General features: G+C 40.9%; 1 protein-coding gene across 2 annotated transcripts in view; it reads left to right on the top strand.

Annotated features, from left to right (window-relative positions):
• LOC144817963 (prolactin receptor-like) overlaps nucleotides 1–23,245 on the top strand; it is a 552,158-nt gene that overhangs the window by 208,792 nt on the left and 320,121 nt on the right. The window contains exon 3 of one of the 2 annotated variants that reach the window (XM_078674936.1): nucleotides 14,761–14,861. The exons of the other annotated variant lie outside the window; for it this stretch is intronic. The gene's annotated coding sequence lies outside the window, so the exon portion shown is untranslated. The remainder of the gene's footprint in view (nucleotides 1–14,760; nucleotides 14,862–23,245) is intronic. 2 annotated transcript variants of the gene reach the window in all.

Below are 23,245 nucleotides of genomic sequence, written 5' to 3'. Positions count from 1 at the left end.
GAGATCTAACAGCCTCAATAAGTGGGTTTGGCCTCAATTTCAAATTTCTACGACTTAAAAAATATCGCATTTGGAGGAATTAAAAAAATTGTGAATGAGACAGCTGATGTTGCCTTACCAAGTCCTCATACTGGATAATAAGTCCCACATCGACATATAAGTCAGAAACAGGTTTAAAGTGCTGATCCCGCTTAGATAGCACAAATGTTTTTGAATATATTCTTGGTTGGGAGACAGTAGGTGTTTCAACCCAAAATGGAAGGAATCTGCAGGTATGTTCAGCGTAAAATGCTGTCTGTCTGAAGCTAAAATAGGAGGGAATTAGGGTTTTGGAATGATGTAGCAAAAACTCCAGTGAGTCTTGGTGGAAGCATGCATTTAATCTAATTGGTGAATATTCTTAATGGGGAACAGCAGATGGAGTCTTCAGAGTCAGAAAAGGGAATCATAATGAATTCATAAGACCTCCTCAAGAAGCAGGAAGCATTAGAGAAGAAAAGTGGGATGAGTTAATAAATATATCTATTTCGCTCGAGCGATGACAGCAGCAGAGAAAAGAAAGAACAACATGGAACAGATTACAGAGTCTGTGGGCACGCTGCGATCCATTTTTAAGCACCTACTCTGCTATTGCAAATTGAATGAAATTATTTATTCTGTCTTTGTAGACGTTAAAAATAGCATAATATTTGGAATGGGTTAGTGCTACTTGCAGTGAAACACTCTGGGGGGTATTATTTGAGCAAAGTGCTGTCTCCCGCAGGTCTAGCTAATAGTAGGCTACACTTCTAATACCAGTGATACTTGTTCAGGTTTCAAGTTCAATCGGTGCAGACTGAAGCACAAGTGTTCAGTAGTTCTTTCCTTGCACTATTCTGCCATCTGACGAGCGCCGTTTACTCAAGAGGTACATTAAGTGACTCATCAAATAAAGCCAATTGAATTTCCCTTTCTGCCTATATGTACTTTACCTCTCTGAAAACCCTAATGCTTAATTTTGCGAACTTTGCCTCAAGCATGTTTTAGATCTTGGAGGCATGATGGCATAAACAAGAAACACACACTTGTTTTTTGCCTTTTCTTCATTTCCAGATGCTAGCATGGAATTTGTCTGAGTTTTTGTAAGTACTGTGATCGGAGTCACCTTGATATGGTTGTCTAAAATGGGATGTAAATGTAAATCTGTTAAAAGTCGCCAAAAACAGAGCTCTACGGACTGAAGTCCTTCGGAGCAGCACAAGCTTGCTTATTCTGCAATCTTCCTCGCGCTGTCCCTCCCTTACCAAGCCGGGAGCCTTGGATGTATTTCGGACCCATTGCTCAGTCAATTCTGACCTCTGTACTGAGGAGAAGTAGTAGCATTGCTCACCAAAATAACTTTGCTCAATCAATATGTGTTTAATAAATCTCTTTTTTATTGAGTTTCTCTATATATAACAGACATAATTGACGCCTATCCATTACAACATGAATGAAATATACTATCCTGTATTTGGGCACAGGCACCTTCAGGTCAAGGAATAACATTAAAATCAACGTCACTTATACTGGTAACAACTGAAAGTAGTTCTACCATGGCCCCATATTTTATTGTGCTTACGTGAACATACCTCTGGAGTGGTAAAACAGTTCTATTTTTGGGTGCCAATCCATGCCCCTTAGACACACCTTATGGGGTGTTACCGCTTCTGACCTCTAGATTCTATTATTTCTCTAGGACAGACGCGTGGCCAGGCCTACCAGGGTCCTCTGTCCTCTTGAGCTCCTCAGCTCATCTATCACTTCCGAAAGCATTGCTGTGGTGAGAAGTCACTGGGCCTTATCAGTGTAGTAGACAATGAATCAATAACCTTGTGCCAAAAGACTTTGATTATTGGACACATTGATGGCATGGAGGTAGTCATCCATTTCCACCCTACATCTGGTGCCATTCGGAAATTGTGTTTTGCACATTTTCCAGAGTCGGTTTGGGGGTGAAATAAACCCAATGTAGGTAGCTAAAATGTATCAGTGGTAACCTGCATCATGAACGGTTTCACCCCTTTTCCAGACTTATTGACTTTATGGGGAGTTGTGAGACATATGAAAATGAAAGTCTGTGCTGCAAGAAGAGATCTTTTTAGTGTCAGAAAATCCTCCATACTGCACCTTGGATCACTGGGTCTCGCAGTCAAATACGCAGAGAATACGCGGAGAAGAGGAAGCCGGTTTAGAAAATATTAAAGTCTCTGGAAAATAATAGATACACCCTGGGTGTTTCAATCAGTCGCTATTTTTGTGGAAGACGTGGGCTGGTTTGCATACGTTTGGTCTTGTAATGCCACCGTCAAGCAAGGAATGAACAATATTGCCCAGCTAAATTACAAGGAGTTTATTTATTTATTTAATGGCCATTGTCCAGTTAAAATGATTTGTCTCACAAAACCCACAACCATAAATTATTATTTGGTTCTAGCGCTCTCATTTCAAACATATTCAATTCTACAGGTAAGTGGCAGACCTTTCACTGTAAAAGCGGTGTGTCCTGGCTGTCGGAACCCGATATTGCAACATTATGAGCCTGTTGTGTCCTTCTTGTTGTGCTAATGTATGTACACCTATTGAGATGAAACAAATATCTTCATCACCAACAACAATGAATTACATGTAAAGTAGTAACAAATAAGTACTGATACTGCCTTGGATGCTTTTTCTGTTTCTGCGGCCACATGTGTCCCTACAGTGCCAATATGCTCTGAGTGAACAAGTTCTTTACAAATATTAAATGATGAGGATGACAAATAAAATTAAATGTAGGGTTGTCTTTAAGGTGCACCTGTATCGCACATTAATCACACATGCACAACTTTAGTGGACATATTGTGCAGAAAAATAGAACATAGATTTATGAAAGCGTTCCTGGAGATAACATCATTATAAATGTATGGCGTAATTGTTGCAGACAAATCTGATAATGTGTTCAGCAGGGAACAGACCAATACATTATCCTCTCTTAATGATTGCTTGACTTGGTTAACTGAATAAAATTAATATATTAGGAATGCAGTAGCCATTTTGATGCTTGGGTACCTGGTGTAGATGAGAGCACTCTGACATTAAGCTGCCAGCAGCAATTCTGTGTAAGGGACTAAATCTTTGTCCACTTAAAACTGAAATACTTACTGTCCACCCACACTCTACGCCAGAAATCCAAGCTCTGCGGATATCACCTAGAGGCATATTTCTCGCACTTGTCCTGGAGGCCACAGTCTGGGAGCACCTGTCTTTAGCTGTGCACACAGCATGCATGCTGAACACCAATTTTATGATTTTTACTCGGTCCCTCATATGACCTTTTCCCCACTAGTGACCGAGTAGGACAGCATTTTAACATACAAGATTAGACTGAACAAAGATTCTATCTATGTCTCCCAAAGGAACAACTGTGGTGACTGTACAACTTAGCTCTACGTATGCTAGTCAGAGTACAAATCATACTGAACCCCGAAGATGCTTCATTGGCACCCCGTTGTGAAAATGGCTTGATTTAAGACACAGTGCTTTGTAGAAAAAGCTTACTACAAAACTGGCCCTTAATTTTGGAATAACACATTTTCCAAATACGTTGCTTGTATATATTTACAATCCACACATGCAGAGTGACTACAAGCCCGCCAGTTCTGGAATCCAGTGTGAGAGCTGAGCATTCTCTGTCCATTACATCAGGCTATGGAACTGAATCCACTTGGAACTGAAAACAATCTCTATCACCTCTTGTTTAATAAGCAGCTACTGCCAAACTCAGCAACGAGGGACCACGAATGCAACTGAGCAGCTCTTTTACTGAAGCCTGTGACAGACCAATGAGCTGTTGTTCCAGAAGAGTAGAGCTAGAAGATCTTTGGCTGAACACCCTGACCCTTACACAACACAGCCCAGCCAAGCTGGAAACAGTCCAGTGTTTGTCTAATGTGCACTAGTCTTTAGTCTAGGTAAATCTTGGTCATTGATATTTAACTATTAGTAACAGATGGGGACCATTACAAGGCGTAGAACAACTTGAAGGAGCTTATTTTCTTGTTGCATGCAGCAATCCAATCTAAAACGTCCATGATACGATGTTAGAAATGGGGGTCTCTGGTTGGCAGAGGTAGGTACTTTTGTTCAAATAGGGACCCTTGCTTCTAGTCACTATAAGGGGGATGCACACTTTAGATAACACCTGCTCACAACCTCGGTAGCTTGGCATGAGAAGACAGACTTATCCCAAAGGCAATTTGTAAAGTATTTGCACTCAAAACACACAGGAATACAGTGATAACACAACAAATGGACACCACACCAGTTTAGCTAAATAAAGTGTCTTTGTCTAAACTCAACAAGGCTAAAACGACAAAAATCCAACATACAGGTAATAAGATATGAATTTAGAACAGTTATTGCAAAAAGAAAGCTTGTAGAAAACAAATAGCTCCACCTAGGACTATTGCGACTTCGTGATATCAATAAATCCAAAGTATGGTGCCTTCCGCAAGGAGCACCGTGTCGGGCACGGAGTCACATGGACCCCAAACAAACAGTACCTTGGAAACAAATTCTATGAAGATGCACAGCGTTGAGGCGATGAGGTGTCAGTACCGAGGTTGAGGCTGGCTCCCTGGCTGCCACGGGGGAGGTGAGGCGACATGATCGCTAGGAGGCGACTTGTTGAGTCGAGGAAACGGGTAGACGGTTGCATCGGTGGTGAAGCATTGGTTCTGGTGATAATGTAAAGTTGGCAACTTCGTGGAGTCACCCTCGGCGGTTATCGGCTCCGCGATAACAGGATGGAGGAGTCGGTGCGAGCGCTGGCGTCAGGAAATGCTGATAACTGCAGGCGTAGAAGGGCGTCCGAGCTGCGCTACAGGCTGGGCGGTGCATTGTTCACTTCACGAGTGGTGCCCCTGGCCTTGGTGCAGGTTGCTGGATCACAGTGGCGTCTTTGACAACCTCAGAGACAGGTTTTCTTACTTCTCTTAGGTTTCTTTGAGCTCCCAATAGCTGAAACAACCTCCAGAGGCCCAAAACTGGAATAGGCACCTCCTGTCGGGTCAGAACTCTCAGCAATAGATTCAAGGGGAGCTGGGAGGTGAAGTCTTTGTGACCCTGAGACTTCAGAAATGGAGACCAGCACACTCAGGCCCTTGGACATTCTTCTTCAAGCAGGGTCACAGCAAAGTTCCAGTCTTTTTCTCTTTCGTGGCAGAAACTACAACTGCAGGACAACCCTACACAGCACACAGCAAAGGGGCAGTACTCCTCCTCACAGCTCTTCAGCTCTTCTCATTTCCAAAGGTTCCTCTTGAGTCCAGAAGTGATCTAAAGTTCTGAGGTTTAAGATCTACTACTTATACCCCATTTTGTCTTTGTTCTTTTTGTGCAAAGGTCTCTGAGCCCGGTCCAAACCAGTTCGGTCCTCACTGGTGCAGTATGACCACAGGGGGGCGGTGAGTTTACATTGTACAAGGCCCTATTCAGGTGCCTCGAAATCTCCTCCCACTTCTCTAAATGTAGGCAAGCCCCTAATCAGCTTACATCTGAGTCATCCATGAAGGGCCAGACACCCTCAACCCACCCACCTCCAGTGGCTGTCTACTGTGAATGCACATCCCCAGTCCCTGTCACTCCAAAACCAGTCAGTCAATACACAAACAGGCAGGGGTACACAGAATGGTTAAACAAGAAAATGCCTACTTTCTAAAAGTGGCATTTTCAAATACACAATTTAAAAACCATCTTTACTAAAAGATGTGTCATTAAATTTTGAGTTCAGAGAGCCTAAACTTTATTTCTTCATATTGTCCCAATGGGAAGATATACTTGTAGTTCGGTACTAAGTATTTCCCATTCTGTCCTATGGGACAGATAGCCTTTCAATAGTGAAAAATCAAATTGGCAGTATTTCACTAACAGGACAGGTCACACACAACTGTGCATGTCCTGCCTTTTGCATACACTGTGCCCTGCCCATGGAGTACCTAGGGCCTACCGTGAGGTGCCATACATGTAAGGAAAGGGAAGGTTAGGGCCTGGAAAGTGGGTGCACTTGCTAGGTCAACTTAGCAGTTTAAAACTGCATGCAGGGATACTCATGTGGGTGGCACAATCAGTGCTGGAGGCCCACTAGTAGCATTTCATTTACAGGCCCTAGCACACTCAGTGCACATTACTAGGGACTTACCAGTAAAACAAATATGCCAATCAGGGAGAACCAATTGTAATAACAATGTACACAGGGAGCACTTGCACTTTGACACAGCAGTGGCAAAGTGCCCAAAGCATCTAAGCCAGCAACAACAAAATCCAGCACAGCATAAAAAATACAGGATGTACAGGCAAAAAGTCAGGGGAAACTACTCTAAAGATGCCGAGTCTAGCATATGAGTACTTTATTTTAGAGCTGTTTGTAATAATCATTAAATATTACAAATCTTTCATAAGAATCACTTTTCAAAGCCCCTATGGAAATTGGTTATTTTTAGCCATTATACTGGCAGTGAATCCAAGGCCAAAAGTCATGTACTAGAGACGCCTTTGAGCCAAGTTCACAAAGCTTTTGTAAAGAATAATCAAATTCTTACTGGAAATTCAAGAGTAAGTCATCTCTAAAGGAGAAGTAAGGCACAGCAGCTCACAGGAGCGGTGTAGGGGTACCATACCTGCATTGTAGAAGGATAAGTGGACGTGACTAGTTGGCTGTGCACAGGCTGCATATGTGGGTCTCAGTGTTCTGGGCTACCTACTGAGTTGCCACCAGTTGGGATACACCAGTGCCGTCGTCTGACTCAGTCGGTAGCTCCACATATTTCTGCTTGCATTAGTTACTCTCTTCGTTCTTTCTGATGATGAAGATCAGCACCTGATTTCAAATTGTATAACTAGATTTTACATGCTTTCTTCACATTTCACCCCACGGTGAACCTCCTCATGAAAACATGGGCTGTGCAAAGTGCGTCATAAGAGGCATAAGGCTTACTGCCTTAGGGGTGGAGAGAGAACATTTTAATGCAGGCTGGGACACTACAGATTTGGAGTGAGTGGAGGAGGAACTGTGTTATGTAATTTCTGAGAATGCAATTACCACTTAACAGGTACTGGCAGGTGATCTGTTTAAGCATGTGAAATGCACAAGTGATGTGCTCTGGCATTGTATATTAATTATATCTTCAATGAGTGTCTTTGTGACTGTTTGTGTGAGTCTTTAAAAGTGTTCTCATAGAGTAGGATAAACTTTACATTACAATGACTGGCATCCAAAGAGAGGGCATGATATATGTTCTACTGTATGAGATGTGTTTTGAGGTGTTATGTTATCCTCTGTTGTGTTATTAGGTGTTATGTTGTGTTATGTCATATCATGTTGTATTATTGAATATTATGTTGTATTTTACTATGCAATGCTGTGTTATTTTATATTTACCACTTTATGCCACGTTCAGGTCTTTGTGTTTGAATCTGCGTTCCTCTATAATGTGCAGACTTCTGTACAACGGTCATGTATGAGAAAAATAAATTAGATTATAATGTTGCTGCTTATATGGTTTGCAATTTATAATTACAGTGTGTGTCAGACTTGTCTTCAATTCAGCATTTGCTTATTGTGTATGAAAATGGTGTTATGCAAAGCCATGTAGTGGCAACTGCCGCCTTTCTAAGGAGGTAGCGACAAAAGTACAGGAGCGATTTGGTTCAGGAGTTCAGAGGCTGGAATCAAATAATCATATTAACACAAACAGGTACCTCTGAAACCATAGTTTAGACTTTACTTAAGTCAAAATAGTTCTTTTTTATTAACTATGGGCTCCAATTACTTTGTTTCTTTTTTTGTATTTTTTAAAGGTTCATCTTACCAAATCTCTTTGGACATACCCTCAAGTGTTATGTTAGAAATTAGTAGCAATAATTGTCCAGGTTTTGTGTTAGTGATAACGCTGCAAATGTTGAGATTCTTTGTGGGCAGGCAGCACGCTACAGGTCCCGCTCCTGTGTTGCCTGTGATCACACGCGCGCTCAGTTGCTATATTGTTCAGTAGTGGTAATACCGCCTCTTCTTCTCATTGGATTGCCTCATGCTTACCCGTAGTCACCGATTTCTAATGCACATAACTATGCATGAACAGCACCGACATCCACTGTCAACAAGTGTGAAAGCACCAGTCATGCAGACAGGCCTCAACTGATAGGGATTCTTGCTCTTTGCTGACGACTGCAGCTGCCGACCGGAGTCTCCACGTTGACTTTTAGAGGATTTTGCCATTTATCTATTTTGGATTTAGTGACAAACCACTGCTATCGACAAAAAACCAGTCATATTCCATCTAGATTCTGAAGCCACCTTGAAACTAAACATTAGTGTATGGCATTGAGAAAGCCCCAGGCCTGTGCACCATTAAGGGGTAAAACATGTGTGTGCTGGCACATTTACATAAACCTCTACGCAACTAATGGCATATGAAACACCATATGAATAAAATACGATAAATAAAGAAACTAGTTACCCAACTATTCTGGTTCAAGTCTTCGCGCTTTCAACTACAATTAAATTGTGGGGCTCGCTGACTCACCAGTACATTTGTTTGCCTGATTTGACAGTACAGCTGCCTGCAAGAGCTATTATAATTAATTCTTTAAGATAACATAAAGTGGGTTAGGCATCACCCTATAGGAGTATTACTGTCTCACCTCACGTTTTTTGCTGTTTGGTATATCATTCCTCTTTCTATAGAGTGCTTCGATTCCAATGTATGAGAGACTATTTCACATCTCAAAAGTACTCTGAATTATCTCACATTAAGTTAGTTTTCTCTTAGATGCATTGTACACAGAAAGCAACCAGATTTTTTGTTCAGTTTTTTTATTTACTGCAGCAGGCTTTTTAAAAATATTGTGATCGTGTTCTCAGTCCAAACCTAAGAAACGCTTCAGTAAGATTTCCCAAGGGACATATTTTCGTGGTTTCATTGTTTATTGGAAAACAAATCCAGAGTGTTTATTTACAGAATAACGCTCACCCCCATTCAAGGAACATGTAATGCATTACAAATAAATAGGAACATAAACAAGAGTTACGGTCCAAGCATCATAAAACAAAAGACTAGAGTCAGGGAAAGGCCAGATAAGAGAAATTCGTTTCTGAAATTAGTTTCTAAAAATGTCCTTCATCTTGCATTTACTTCTAGAGGTAGACTGGTCCTAGCTCTAACCCTGCAGTTGAGAAGGCCCACGTCACAGCGCAGTGTAAGGAACTCCGGGCACAGGGGCAGGCACAGGCCACACCCGTCATAAGCCCAGATAGCCAATGTGGCCTCCCCCTACTGAAGTTCAATTCCCTATTCCATAACACCTTTACTGGAAGCCACTGCATCTTGTGTGCATTTGTAGTGGTGTGCTTCGCAGCATCCACACTGTGTCAAAGGACGACTTATGCTCATGAAGCAGAGATTGAGCCACACTGTATGCCTCCCATTGAGCCATTCTACAGTCTGACGCTGGCTGATCTGACGTTGGCGTGCACAGATTTAGTTGAATGTAATGTTTAATAAAGTGATGCTTTGGTGTGTTGATGGAATGTTATAGAGCCCAACATGGATCCTTAGTCAATTCTTTGGTCTGACCATCTAAACCAAAACCTAGACTTTCTATGGGCAACATACAGCTTGCCTCTGACTTAGATTATTTCACATTTAAAAACCAACAGATTGCAGGTTAAACATTACAACTTGAGTCTGACTTTAGCGCAGTCCCTGAAAAGAAAGAATCCTGGTATACCATCCACACTTACACGCTCCCAAAGCCCTGAATTATCTGATGATCCCTATGGTGAAAATCCCACCGAAGTGTTCCTTCCACATCAGGCTGATCCAGGTACTGCTGAGGGCACTTAGGTGGTCCTGTAAAATTGCTTCTCCTCTTGTGCATGTTGCACGTTCTGTGACATCTCTCGCCTACTGTGTTGGCATAAAGGTACATCTCAAAGAGTGGTTCTCTTTCTCATCCTCTGCCTGCTAATAATGGCAGGCAGAAATAGCGGAAAATGCAATTAATTATTTTTTAACCTATTTTATCAGCCTTAGATGAACAAAACATTAAGCTGTTTGACCAAGATTATATCCGGTGGCTCGCTGGATACAAAATGTTGTTTACAGCAGGTGCTTTAGCTCACTAAGCTTGCTTAAAATGCAGTCAGTCTGTGGCAGTTAAATAAGCAGCTTAACAATCTTATTTTCCGGGTGTTTGTATTTGATTGAAATATTGGTGTCACACAGTGTGGCCCGATTTCTGCTCCATGACCATAAGTTGTCCTTTGACCAACAACAGTTCGGATGCTATGAAACACACATCACTAAAAAATACATACAACGTGCAGTGGCTTCCTGTAAAGGTGTGATGGAATAGGGAATTGATTGAGGGCAGTATTTGGTAAAAATAATGCACATGAACCTGTAATTTACTGGTGGCCCACAGGATGAATGTAATTGACTTTGCTCTTCATGACTCTGTACCCCATCAAATTGCCATGCTTGATTCCATCACTCCACAATTTTTGACTTCCCAAAGTAAATATTCTCCATTTGCAGCTCTGCTTCCAGGGTAAAGGGGTATCTTTATCCCGGGCTGCCATTGCTGCTAGGGCCGACCCATCTTCACATCTATCTACAGTTCTAGTTGTCTACAGCTCCTGGGAACAACCTGATTGTTTGATATGGTGTTGTCTCAATAGTGCAGCATGTCACAGTGCCCTCTTTAGTGCATTTAGAAATTAATGATTCTTTTTTTAAGGTTTTTTTCAGGTCAGCTAGCTGTTTTTGCAAGTGGAACATTGATGGTGTTTGGATAACATGACTTCCTTCCAAGTGCTGCCAATTAGGTGAATTGTGGGGCTGAATTTAAAAAAAGGGTTACAATACAAGTGTGTCTGCAACCCTGTCGTTTTTGGATGTAAAGCCTGGCCTCTTTGAAAGGGTTGGTGTTTTTTGATTGAGGGAGGTCACATATCTTTTTCCATAAACGTTTTTCCTGTCGCCTATGACTGACTGGTTCATTGAGGTATTCAAATCTCTATAACATACCATAAGATTCCAGCTATTTTTGCCTGTACAACTGAATTGTTGATTCTTGGGTATACATGGTGTTTGGTAAACAAAACTATTCCCTTTGTTGCACCCTTGGCCTGGTTAGCACAACCTTTTTTTTAAAAATGTTATGGTTTCAAGCTCATTTTAATAATAGTAAATTTTATGCAAATGCATTGAACTTACATTTTACATAGTACATAAAAAAGACTGTCAATATACATCCCAGTAAATAAAATACATATTCAGATCTTTGCCAGCTTTCAACTAAACTTAAAAAGGAATCAATTAATTTCAATATTATTCTCATATTAAATCCAAATCTTATGAAATGTTTTACTGGCACCTATTTACTCCTTTCATTTTGTCAAGCTAAGCATAAAAGCATGGTGGGGTTTTCATCTGCCAATAGGTAGTCATTACCGTCCTATCTACTAAAGCCTAAATAAACCACCAATGTCTTACAGGTTTAGGTCCCAAATGGCCGGTGCTGCCCAGCAGAATCACATCACCGTCTGAATTTATCTGTATTTCAAGACGATTCTTTACAAATTCATGGCTTTAAAACTGTGGCAAGACCCTATTGTGTCGATACAGTTCCTGAGTTTAGTACACCTTGGGCATTCTTCTGAACTATTTGGAGTATGGTTGTGGAGAAGCTCCTGGGTTTATTGTACGAGCCCTTGGGCTTAAAGATGCATCCTTGTAAAGTTTGTGCCCCAAAGAGCCATTACAATATACCCCGAAGCTTCTCTCCAATATGTGAAATGAATTTCTGTTGATGTTTCTGGTTTCCATTTTATAAAAATGTGTTCTTAAATAGCACAAGGGATGTTTCTTCAAAGGGCAGATATAGGCGGGCCAGAAGCCAAACACTAACTGGATTGAACTTTCCTTATAAAGGTGCTTGGTTGTTGTCTCGTATTCTCTATTTCAATAGAGGAGAATCTGCATGTTGATCTGAGAATATGTAAGTAGGAAAACTGATACTACCCCATGTTAGTTGTTATTTGGTTTTATCAAATAGGCTCCCATTTATTCTGTTGTCTGTGAATAACACAAATTCCCCCACTTCTCCCAATCCTATTTCTTTCCAGAATTTAAGGATTAGACACACTGCATTAACTTACTGATAAAGTGATAATTTAAGTAAGAAATGTTGGCTTTCATAATGTTTGCAAATCGTTTTAGGGTTTAGAATAAAATTGGATGGGCTCTTCCAATTGCAGACATTCTCTTGCATTTGAATAACTAATTGCAACACAGACTCATGTATGTGGTATTTCTAGAGTATGAACCTGACCATTAGTCAGTCAGTGGAGCCATTAACAGGATAGAAGACGAGCATGAATTAACAAGTGATAAGAGAGGTAGCTGGTTTGTGGATGGTTAATGCATTGTAATGTAGTGTTCTTTAAAGAGGTACATCCGCACTCTTCTCTAAAATATAACAGCTTTTCGGTGGTTCTCATCGATAACGGGATGTTTTTCAGGCCCTGGGTGAATGGATCGAAAAGGAATGCTATCTTGTTTTTCCTTTTTTGCACTTCTTAGTCTGCAGTCAGATGGCATCTGGCTATGCAGAGAGCCACAAGAGATGGTGAGCTTGTCAACTAGATAAGCAGGGGTGCTGGCCGTGATAGCTTTGTAAATGATGAAGTTATTTTTTATGATGGCGCGGCCTGCAGGGGAGCCAATGGAGTTCCATTAGGATGGGGTGATGTGATCAAATTTCTTCACAACCTGGATGAGACATGCTGTAGTGTGTATGATGTCCTTAAGGGGTGCCAGTGTAGCATCTGGGAGGCCATAGAGAACATTTTCCATAAGGAAAATTTCAAGGGCTTCAACTGCATTTCTTTAGTTGCTGTCTGGAAGAAACTATTTGACTTTCTTTAGAAAAGGAGGCAGGTAGCAGGATGTAATTGTGGTTTTTAGGACAAGCCTGGCTAGTGCATGCGCTGATCTGCGAACCATGCTGTATTGGAGTATGTACGTGAAGCCCTGTCCAATCTCCACCCATATTTTTCAATGGCTTGCTTCATTGTCCTTCGTAAATGCCGGTCTCTGATTCGTTATTAGGCTGGTTAATCCCTACTTAGTACCGCCTTGTCTTAAATTGTAACCTCCCATGGGGATTTGCCCTTTTACTTTGGCTCTTACATGGTACATCTTCTTTAGTCTGTAAGCACTATTTTCTTTAATGAGTTTATCTTACTGCAGGAGTGTCTCTCATGTGCATTTGTGACCACCTGCTTATTCATTTAGCCCATAACAAACAGGGAAATCTTCAGGCGCCATGGGAGACAGAAAGGGGCAACTTAGTGATACCTTCAAGCATTTGGAATACAATAGGTCTCGCATTTGCAAGATTTTAAGCTATTGGCATTGTAAATGCGAGACCTATTGCATTGCACATGCTTGTTTTTTGGCAATCTGACATTTGGAGGGTGAGATTGGTGTCCGGGGTGAATCCAAGTGATAAAAGTTGAGGTTTGAAGCCCGGTTTGTGCTGTATCTTGTTTGTTGTTCTTGGCAAATAACAGAAATTCTGCCTTAGTTAGGTTGAGCTTCAGGTAGGCACTGAACATCCAAGTCTGGATGATGTGCACGCAGTTTCTGCGGTGTCCGATGACTGAATGACCCTTGTCCAGTTCTTTCCCTCAGTGTTCACAATAAACTGAATATAGATATGAATATATATATATATATATATATATATATATATATATATATATATATATATATATATATATAATATGTTAAAATAATGTCCACTTTAAATACTATTTGTTGTGCCATGTCTAAGGCATAGTTTTGTTCTCAGTCCCTAGAAATATTCTAGCACCCATAACACTGGTACGTTGCTCAATTAAAAGCGAGGCACATTTTTTCATAGGTTAATCACTACTATGCTTTACGTTTGTGCAGCTTATCATATTCAGGCGCAGCCATACTAGGAACTAGAGATTGGTATCTCTGTCATCTATTAGTATTTCCATAATGCTCTGAATCTTGTTATATAGTGCTTGCTAGCACATATTTGATTCTTCTCAGCATTGTAAATAACTCTGGTTACAATTCTTCTATTTAGTGGGACTCCATTTATCGACCTTAGACAGGTGAAGAGCTGACCCACCCATAGGATTAGAGGCTGTGAGCTGGAGTTCACACACATAGGTCCAGAGGCAGTTGTAAGCACCATGTTCAATAAGCTCCCTTTCTAGAGGATCTTACGCCATTTACTTTCTATTGACTCAATGACATTCGATTGAGATTTCATGTCTAATTTTACCCTGTGTGAACTGTTTGTCCCTTGTAGTACCTGTGATAGAGTATAGGCTCAAGAGTTAAGCCTTGAAGGTGGATACAAATTAAGTTAAATCACTTGGGCACTCTGTAATGTGGCATTGGAAATTGCCATTTTAATGCTCGAGGAAATGTCTTTTATATAGAGCTAGGTAATTACACCCTCTCACTGTTGTATTGTCAAATTATTGTATACAGAAATATCATTTAAAATAAATATTGTGCCCTGAATATTGTTTCCAAAAGTATTTTCCCACTGGATGTAAATTTTCTAATATTAACTGCACTAGGACAATAATTTGCAGATTACATTGTCATATCTGATGATATACTGAATGTTATTCTGGCATCACATCCCAAGGGCTCATTATAACACTGAGAGACATACGCTGTGGACCTGCCAATGGGAAGACTTTAATCCTATCTGTAAGCGGATGTGGGAGAAAATCACCATTACCAAAGGTACGACTCTGTAAAACATTAGTGTTTGGCAAACATTTGAGAAGAACTGACTAGATTTCTTGCAACTAGAGAGGTATGAAGTGTGATGCACCGTTACAACCACCTGGACTCAGATTATGTAAAGGATGGCTTGCCCTGGTCTGCACAACAAAAACAGAGGTTTTGTGGAGCTTTTAAAAAAAATAATGCATGTATGAGCAAACTCTTTTACTTTGACTAGCTACAATCTACACGGACACAAATGAACTCAGCCTTTCAGTTGCAGAAATGTTAAACATTTATCTAACTTTAAAGGGTATTGTGCTATACATTACTGTGGATGGCGTAGTGCTCATCAGTGGAAAGCGAAACAAGTGAAGCTGTGATTAGCTTTTGAAATAAGACCCATGGAACCTTTGTTATTATTGGGCGTTGTACCCTTTTTCCGTACAGGAGTGGGAAGGGTTGGTCCTGTACACTTCAGGTCTGAGCTGCGGCACATCTTTACCTGGATGCGCCAGCCACAGACCAGGCAATTACCCCATATTACAGTTAATATGTTCCCAGACCAGCCTCAAACTCGTGCCTGCTCAGAAGGCAGCACACTTATGAAAGGGGGACCAGCAGTTTGAAGCAACTGGTCTGCCTTTCGGTTTAAAGATGACAACTAGGCCTGTAATACAAAATAGGCAGAAGTCCTCCAATAGTAGTAAAAAAGTGCCCGGGGGCACAGAAAGTGGGTGCATATGCGCCTTGCATCACTTTCAATAATTTGGCATCTGAAGTTACTAAGGGTCACAGTCTAGACTGTGATTATGGCCAGAGGTGGTATGCTTGATCTAATGATGCACTCATTTTTAGTTCAAGCATTCAAGACCTATAGTATATACTTTAGTATATATACTTTAATATATACCTATATGTGTATGTACTTTGTGGGCTCTGCAGATCAGTCCTAGCACTTGTCTGCTTCCGCTTAGGGACGTTTTTTCCTGTTCAATTGCCTCTATTTAACTGTCTTGATAGAAAACGACCAGCAGAGGTCAGTAAAATACCAGAATTGCTTTCTGATGAGGGACTTTAGCATTCTCTAGATTCCAGTCCATAGAAATTGTCTTCCACAAGCACCCGTAGACAATAATATATTTTTTTAATCTTGTATTTTCAGTGATGTGACCAGCGAAGGCACTGCTTTATATTAAAAACAGAGGACTATTGTCAGGTTACCTCCACGGGATCCAGCCGTTGCAATAATGGTTCCACCTCCAAATGTCACCAACACCCTGAAAGGTATACACAGGGTGTTCGAGCCATTAGGCGAGGGAGAAAAATAACAAACTCAAATAAAAAACGAGGGGAGGGAAAAAGGAAAGGGTCAGCAGGGAAAGGATGCCTGTAATAGAAAACAAGACACGTTTCAAATATATGCTGAATTCCAAACAAGTCTACACTCATAAATTCTCGCTATATATATGCACTTATATACCTGCAGATAAAGGAAGAAAAGGCCTTTGATAGTGAACCAATATAGCCACTCCACCACAGCCTTTGGAATGTCCTAAGGAAAATATAGACAAGACGTGAATGAGGTCCTCACCCTGATAGGCACATTCACACCCCAACTGACAACCGGAAACAACCACACACTACATACCACAAGCTGCTCAGAGGACTCAATGTATCTAGGGGGTCCATGAAAGCAAATGTAATGTATATTATTTCCATACACAATACGTAGGACACGGAAGTGTGTAGGAGGCAATAACCACAACACTCCGCCCCTCCACTCTTCAGAGTACAGGTAACCACAAACAAAAGAAAAAAGGCTTTCAACAGAAAAACGTAGTTGCGACCACCACTGAATTCTGTCTCAATCCATACACAGCCATACAATAGCAAATCACGGTAACGCGTAGTTAATCCTCACTACAGCGCTCCGCATCGTAGTTCAATATGATATATGCCGAGAATGTACGGTAACACGTGGTTTCGACCGCCACCGTGTTCCGCACATCAAAACCCAGAAATCAAGGAGCCTTCAGACGGCAAAGGTTTGTTCGTAAATAAAGTTACGCTCGGGAGAACAGGAGCACACACACCAGTTGCCGCGAGACGCGGCTGAATGTTTTAGGTAACTTTACCTGCCGAGAAGACAAAGCCTTACTGCAGTGTGGGGGAAGAAGAGTCAGCGCGAAGGGCCAGAAGTCACAGCGGACCACAGGCAATCCTAGTTTCACCACAAATCGCCCTGCAGAACTGGGAACCCGGAACTGGCGTGCAGAGCAGCCGCTCTCACGCCGGGGACAGGAAAATTCAGAATAACGCGCATCCGGAAATGTCTCTCGCCCCTTGAAGTACTTCCTGGGCGGAGCCTCATGGGACATGTAGTTCCGCAACGTGGCAGGCGCAAGGACGGCGGAATCTGACAACTATACCATTTCCAGCTGAAAGGCAATATTTCTTTCCACGTGTTCCTATACCTGGCGTGTCACGCAGGTTGGTGCTTACTTTCTCTACTTGTTAAAGAACAGTAGCTAATGGGCTAATGTGCTGCATAGCTAAATACATATAAGGTCCCAAAGGAGAGACCGATTGCATTGCACATGCTTGTTTGATGTCCTACTGCTACAAATATCTAATATACTAATAGCTGAGGGCTACAAATATCTGGAGTAGCAATTGTATCTATACTTGAAGGTATGAAAAAATGTGGTGTACCAATGGTACTGTGACTAAGATTATTAATATCTGCCACAACAATCAGAACCAATACATGAAGGCAATAAACAGCCAGTATATTACCTATACCTATGACTAAAGGCAATAAATATCTGGTGTACCATTGGCACTGGTAACAGAGCACTATTATCATCCTGCACAGCAAACTGAAGGCTATAAATATCATACGAAAGTTACCAATGAATACCAGTTAGAAATATCTGTGTACCAATGGTACTAGTGACTATGGGGAATTGCATAGCAATTGTACCAATATCAGAAGCCGATAAGTAGTGTATTCAAAGTACCAATAACTAATGGCTATAAAATAAATATCTGATATACTAATCCTACCAACAACTGCATGCTATAAAATTCTGGTTAATGGTTGGAGTCTGAAAATATCAGTACTTAGATGCATAATTATCTGGAACTATGGCAAGAGTGTACTTTGATCATTAAATGCAAACTGTTTGTGCTTTGAGTTTCTAATTGGTCAAGTATTTTAGCATCTATCCTGGGATGGTTGCTTATGATGTCCATCCTCACTATTTCCACATGTTGTGAAAGTACACAGCTTTACGTGTCCTTGAATCACACCACATCCATTAGAAGGAGAGCAATGCTGACTCCATATGTTTTGAACAAAAAGAAAATGAGTAACATCTTGTTCTCACTGGAGTAACTGTTGTTGGTGTGTTCTGAATAACCACAACGCTCGTCTCTACTAATTTATGCTCACAACTAACCATTAGGGCAGTTTTCATAAATTGCCATCCATTGCTAAAAATAAATGCCCTGTAGATTTTAACCTTTCCAAAGATGCCTTTGAACTGGTAATGTGTCTAGAAACAATTACCGAAAAAACAATTTTTTCAGTGGAAGGGTATAAATTAGGTGAAGAACAACATAAACTTTGGATAAAGGAATTACATTTACAACAGATGAAGAAAGCCCGTGGGTTTAATCAAGGATTGTTTCAAGAAAAAATGGGAGCACTGATTTTGCCAGGATAGGAAGAAAAATCATATGATGCAAATGAAAAAAATCATCCCATCTGAGATAAAAGTGAAAAAAAAATTTACAAAAATGTTGAACTCAAATTTGATGGGGAAAGATTTCCAATTCTCTTGGGAAAAATCTCTGAGGGAATTTTTTATGTTCCTATCTCAGTAACCCCCTAAAACTAGTTGGAACAAGATCCTGCATTCTTCTGTGTTGCTGTCGGATGGGTGCAACCTACTAAAATCACAAACATTTATTGTGTTGTTAATAAAAAGTGTTCTATCTGAGTCTGATAGTAATTTTCTGTCTGTTTTCATAGGAGATAAAGCTGTAGGGCAATCATAAACCTAAATCTGAACATTCAGTTATTTCCAAAGGCGTCCGGGAGGCCGTGCTCTGCCATCTGTCAATGTATTTGTGGCAACCGGCAAATGTAAATTGATTGTTTTTTTCTTAATTGCTGGGAAGGCCAGAAGTGTAAGTTGTTCCCTAAATTGATTTGGAACATTAAGGCCTCATGATTCATTTGTAATCAGTTGGAAAATCTCCATTTTGTACCCTCAAGCCGAGGCGTGCTTAATTGAGTTTGTTTCCAGAGGCAGCGCAGAGTTTTGAAACAAGCATTCTGCAAAGAGCTGTGAGGTAGGAACTCCTGCTTCGAATCAATGGCACTTGGCGATGACAGAAGGTTGCATCACCAATGGTCCTGTAGACATCATTAGGAAGTTCTTGAATGTCCATTATGCAGAGACCAAGAACACAAAATGACAATCTTTTTTGTCCTATTGGGTGGGTGGGGGGGGCACATCCAAATCCAAAAACAGTTAATACAGACTAAACCATTGGTAGGACACATCAAATTGATCTAGCCGTCACAGAAAAAAATAACTTTTACGTCTTTATCTTGGGTCTGCCAGGAGACTCAAGTGAGTGTGGGCTCAATCCATGGACCAATACTTTGGAAAACTTGCACCTAAAGAATTTCGTATTGAGAGGGCAAATACTGCTCGGTCAAAATTTTCTATATCTAGTTCTCACTTAGGCATGTACCAAAGAAATCAGAGTGGCCTAATAACTAGGACTTGCAAGATGGAGGGCCTAGTGCTTAAGAACTGAGTCCATTAATATTGCCCAAAGCTTCACTGGAAGGCCAAAGGATGGATCACAAGATAGGGAATCTTGTCAGAGTCTGTTGTCACCCATTTCAGCCCAAGAAGCAGCTTTTTGAATTTTCTGGAATCTACCAAGAAAGAGACAACTACAATTTTCAATGTGAGACCCAATAAATGTTTTGAGTTTCAAACAGTCGAGAGCCTTATTCCTAAAGTATAAGTAGATGTACAAGCGTGCACATTATACATTCACGTAGGTATGCAGGGAAGAATCTTGCAATAGAAGTCACTGTGTCAGGAAGCTGTGTGCACATATACTTATTTAATGTTGCATCAAACCGTACCTTTTCATGCACATCTGTAGTACTGTATCTATTCAGTCGAGTTTATATGTGCATTTTTATGAGAATGGGATACTCATGTGTTAATATGTATTTGTATCTATGTGCGTAGAGTTTCATTCATATTTGTGACTATTCACGTTGTGAAATTATGAATGAATGTATATATTTATGTGTTTATGTATGCATGAATTGCACATTCACATGTATTGTTGAATGAACCATGTGACGTGGCCTTAGTCTAAGATGACTTTACAGTGCACAAGGGCCGAATAAATTGAAAAAATCATGCAAAATGTTGTTTACATTTTAGTGCACGTTTTACAAGAAAGCCATTTGTGTTAAGCGAGCAGTCACAGTCAAAGTTCAAGTACTAACCCCCTCAAGTTCACGTTTGAAAATGTAACCAGACCTTTATTGATCAGAGTGGTTTACCTACCACTGGTGCAGCCAGTAAAAGGCACCGGGTATGAAAGGGTCGCAACTGCACCGGCATTGTCGCCTCTAGATGCTGCTTCTTAGGCGCGGACATGCTGTTTCACAGTCCAAACCTTCAGGGGACTGACTGACTTAATAGCAGGCAGGTGCCATGGATATTGTCGCCTGTCTGCTGCTGTGACACTTCCAAAGAAAAGTTCCACATTCAGCTGGGTTTGCAGCAGTGTTGATTTTCAAGCACAGAACAAGCTCCTGGCACTAAAAATCAGCACGAGCTGCCCTAGTCTCCTGTTACAAGCAGATCAATCTCAGGAGTTCATAGGTTAGTGAAAGAGACAGCAATAATCTGTGTTTGTTTGCAGTAACACTCAATGATTAGTTTACAGAAGTAAACCTAAAGCCACATAATTTAGAACTAAGATTTCAAAAGTAAAATGCTAAAACATTCTATTCCCCACGCACGATGAAGAGGACATGTGATGTGCAATGTGACGCCTACTTGTCTGCACTTCGTATAATAGAAGTGAAAGTTCTGTGAGGACTCCTTGATCATTTGTTGTTTCCATAATTCTTTTCAGGGGTCCGTGCAGATGTAATATTGTGACTGAAGCATGTTAGTGTAGAAGTAACAATCCTCATGTACTTATGCATGTGCCATATACTTCTCAAACTGAGAATCAAGGGAGGGCAAAGTCAGCTGCTATGGTGGGCGATACCAGTGCAATCAATGGAGGTAAGCTTTTTTTGAGGGTGAGAAGGCCTGACAAGGGGTGACCCTATTCAAGTCAATGGAAAGTATTTGGAATATTGAAAGAGTGAAAGTATTTCTGGACATGTAAGACTCTTTACTCAGAGGTAGTGAGATATGGTAGCATTCTGCTTCCCCTTTTTGCTCACAGGAGCTCTAAGACCACTCCCCGGTGTTAGAGGGGGCAGGGCGAAAGCCTAGCGGATGATCATTGATATCAGGTGTGTCTCCAACACAAGCTGTGTACAAGGGGGGGACTCTCCATTGATGCTAAAGGAGTCTGAGCTAATGTCTGGTGGGTCACTGCATCAAAATATTTGGGGCTAGTCACCCGATGGTTCTGGAGTCTGTGTGGCTCAGCGCTAGGTATCCACATTCACCATCAGCATCTCTAAAGGTAAACGCGTTTCATAAGTTGTGTTTAGCCCTCCTTCCAGTCTCCAGTAAATATGGGTCACCAAAAACACTCCTACACTCCACATGTTCACACAGTGCAGTGTGTGTTGTTGTGTAGGGATTAGCTTCTGCAGCTGAGTGTGTAAAGAGCCAGATAATGTAAAAAGCTTTGTTTGAAACAAATATTTGTTGACACCAGAGGGGAGCGGTAGTTTGTGAAAGTGATATTGGACACTATTTTATTTTTTTTGTAAAACTTTTATTTATTGAATTTTTTCATCAGTAACATACAAGCATTGTTTGGCATGTGCGATGAATATACAGCAAAAACATGAGGAGACATATGGTAAACAAAAATCAGAATACATAAGTGTCAGCAGGCATGGACATAGGTTAGCAGTGAGGACAATCATGCATTACCAATGAATACCAATATGAAAAAAAGAAGGGTAACTAGAAATCTGGTATTCACCAGTACAAACTGCAGCAGATACGGAACGTCAGAGGATATAACGTAGTTAGAGAACAGAAATATGTTCTCTCTGGGCCGTCATTAGGGAGGACTGTATCATACATTCAGTGGCTCAACCGTGGGTAAGCGACTCAGGGTTTTAGGGCTTGTCCACATCATTGCTAGGGTGCTCCACTGAGTATGTCTATAGTGGGCCCCAAATGTCACGAGGACGGGAGGAGCGCACAAGTAATTCAGCATACGGGCATAGTTGATCATGCCATAGTTTCATGTCTGACAACCAATGTTTAAATTTGGATGCCTGTCCCCTACCCCATCTGCAGGCCACCCACTGCTTAGCCAGCACAAGACCAAAGGACACAAATTTCCGGTGCTGAGCAGGGATTTGTTCAGTGTATCCTAGAAGGGATAAAAGTGGGGATCTCGAGATAGGCACGGAGATCATAGTATCTAGAGCCGTGAGGACGGATATTGGACACTATGGACCTGATTATGAGAGACTTATTGAGTAGCTTTGTACTATAAATGCAAAGCCATGTTTACAAAACATGATTGTACACTAATAAAAAAGATTTGCTAACACATATTTTTAGCTGAAAATATCTTCTATTAGAAGGCATATTCTAGGACTGGCATGCATTAAAGTTTGGGATCAGTTACAAGTTTAGTTGTTTGGAGGTACTCAAAAACTTTTCCTCAGCTCATTCTCACCCTGGAAATGTTCAGAGATTTACTTCTGTCAAGGGCAGTAGTAAATCTATTTCTATGGTGGGAGTGGGTCTAGAATGCCATCATAATTGGGGGGATTGAAGGGGTAAGAGGTTTCTCCACAAGAAAAATAATTTTGCCAGTGAAGGGAAAAATCCTATTGAATTCATACTACACTTTTTCACATGCATACTTATATACTAAGCACATTTATGCTTATGGAAATGCCTTTTAATGAACGTCAATAGACATTTGTTAGTCCAGCTGGAAATCTGTGACTTTAACAGCTTTCCAGGAGTACCCTTGGAAGCGTTTGTTAATTGTCAAAAATTGGAAATCCACACCCAAACGTAGTAAACCAACATCAGAACAAATCTAAGGGATTAGATGTATTTAATTAAAGAATTTGAACGTTAGTGAGTTTTGGGGCTATCATATGACAATTTGTATGAACTGCGTATGCGATA

This window comes from Lissotriton helveticus, chromosome 2_1 (genome assembly GCF_964261635.1).
Source record: "Lissotriton helveticus chromosome 2_1, aLisHel1.1, whole genome shotgun sequence".
NCBI lineage: Eukaryota > Metazoa > Chordata > Amphibia > Caudata > Salamandridae > Lissotriton > Lissotriton helveticus.
This window is presented reverse-complemented; position numbering and strand designations above follow the sequence as displayed.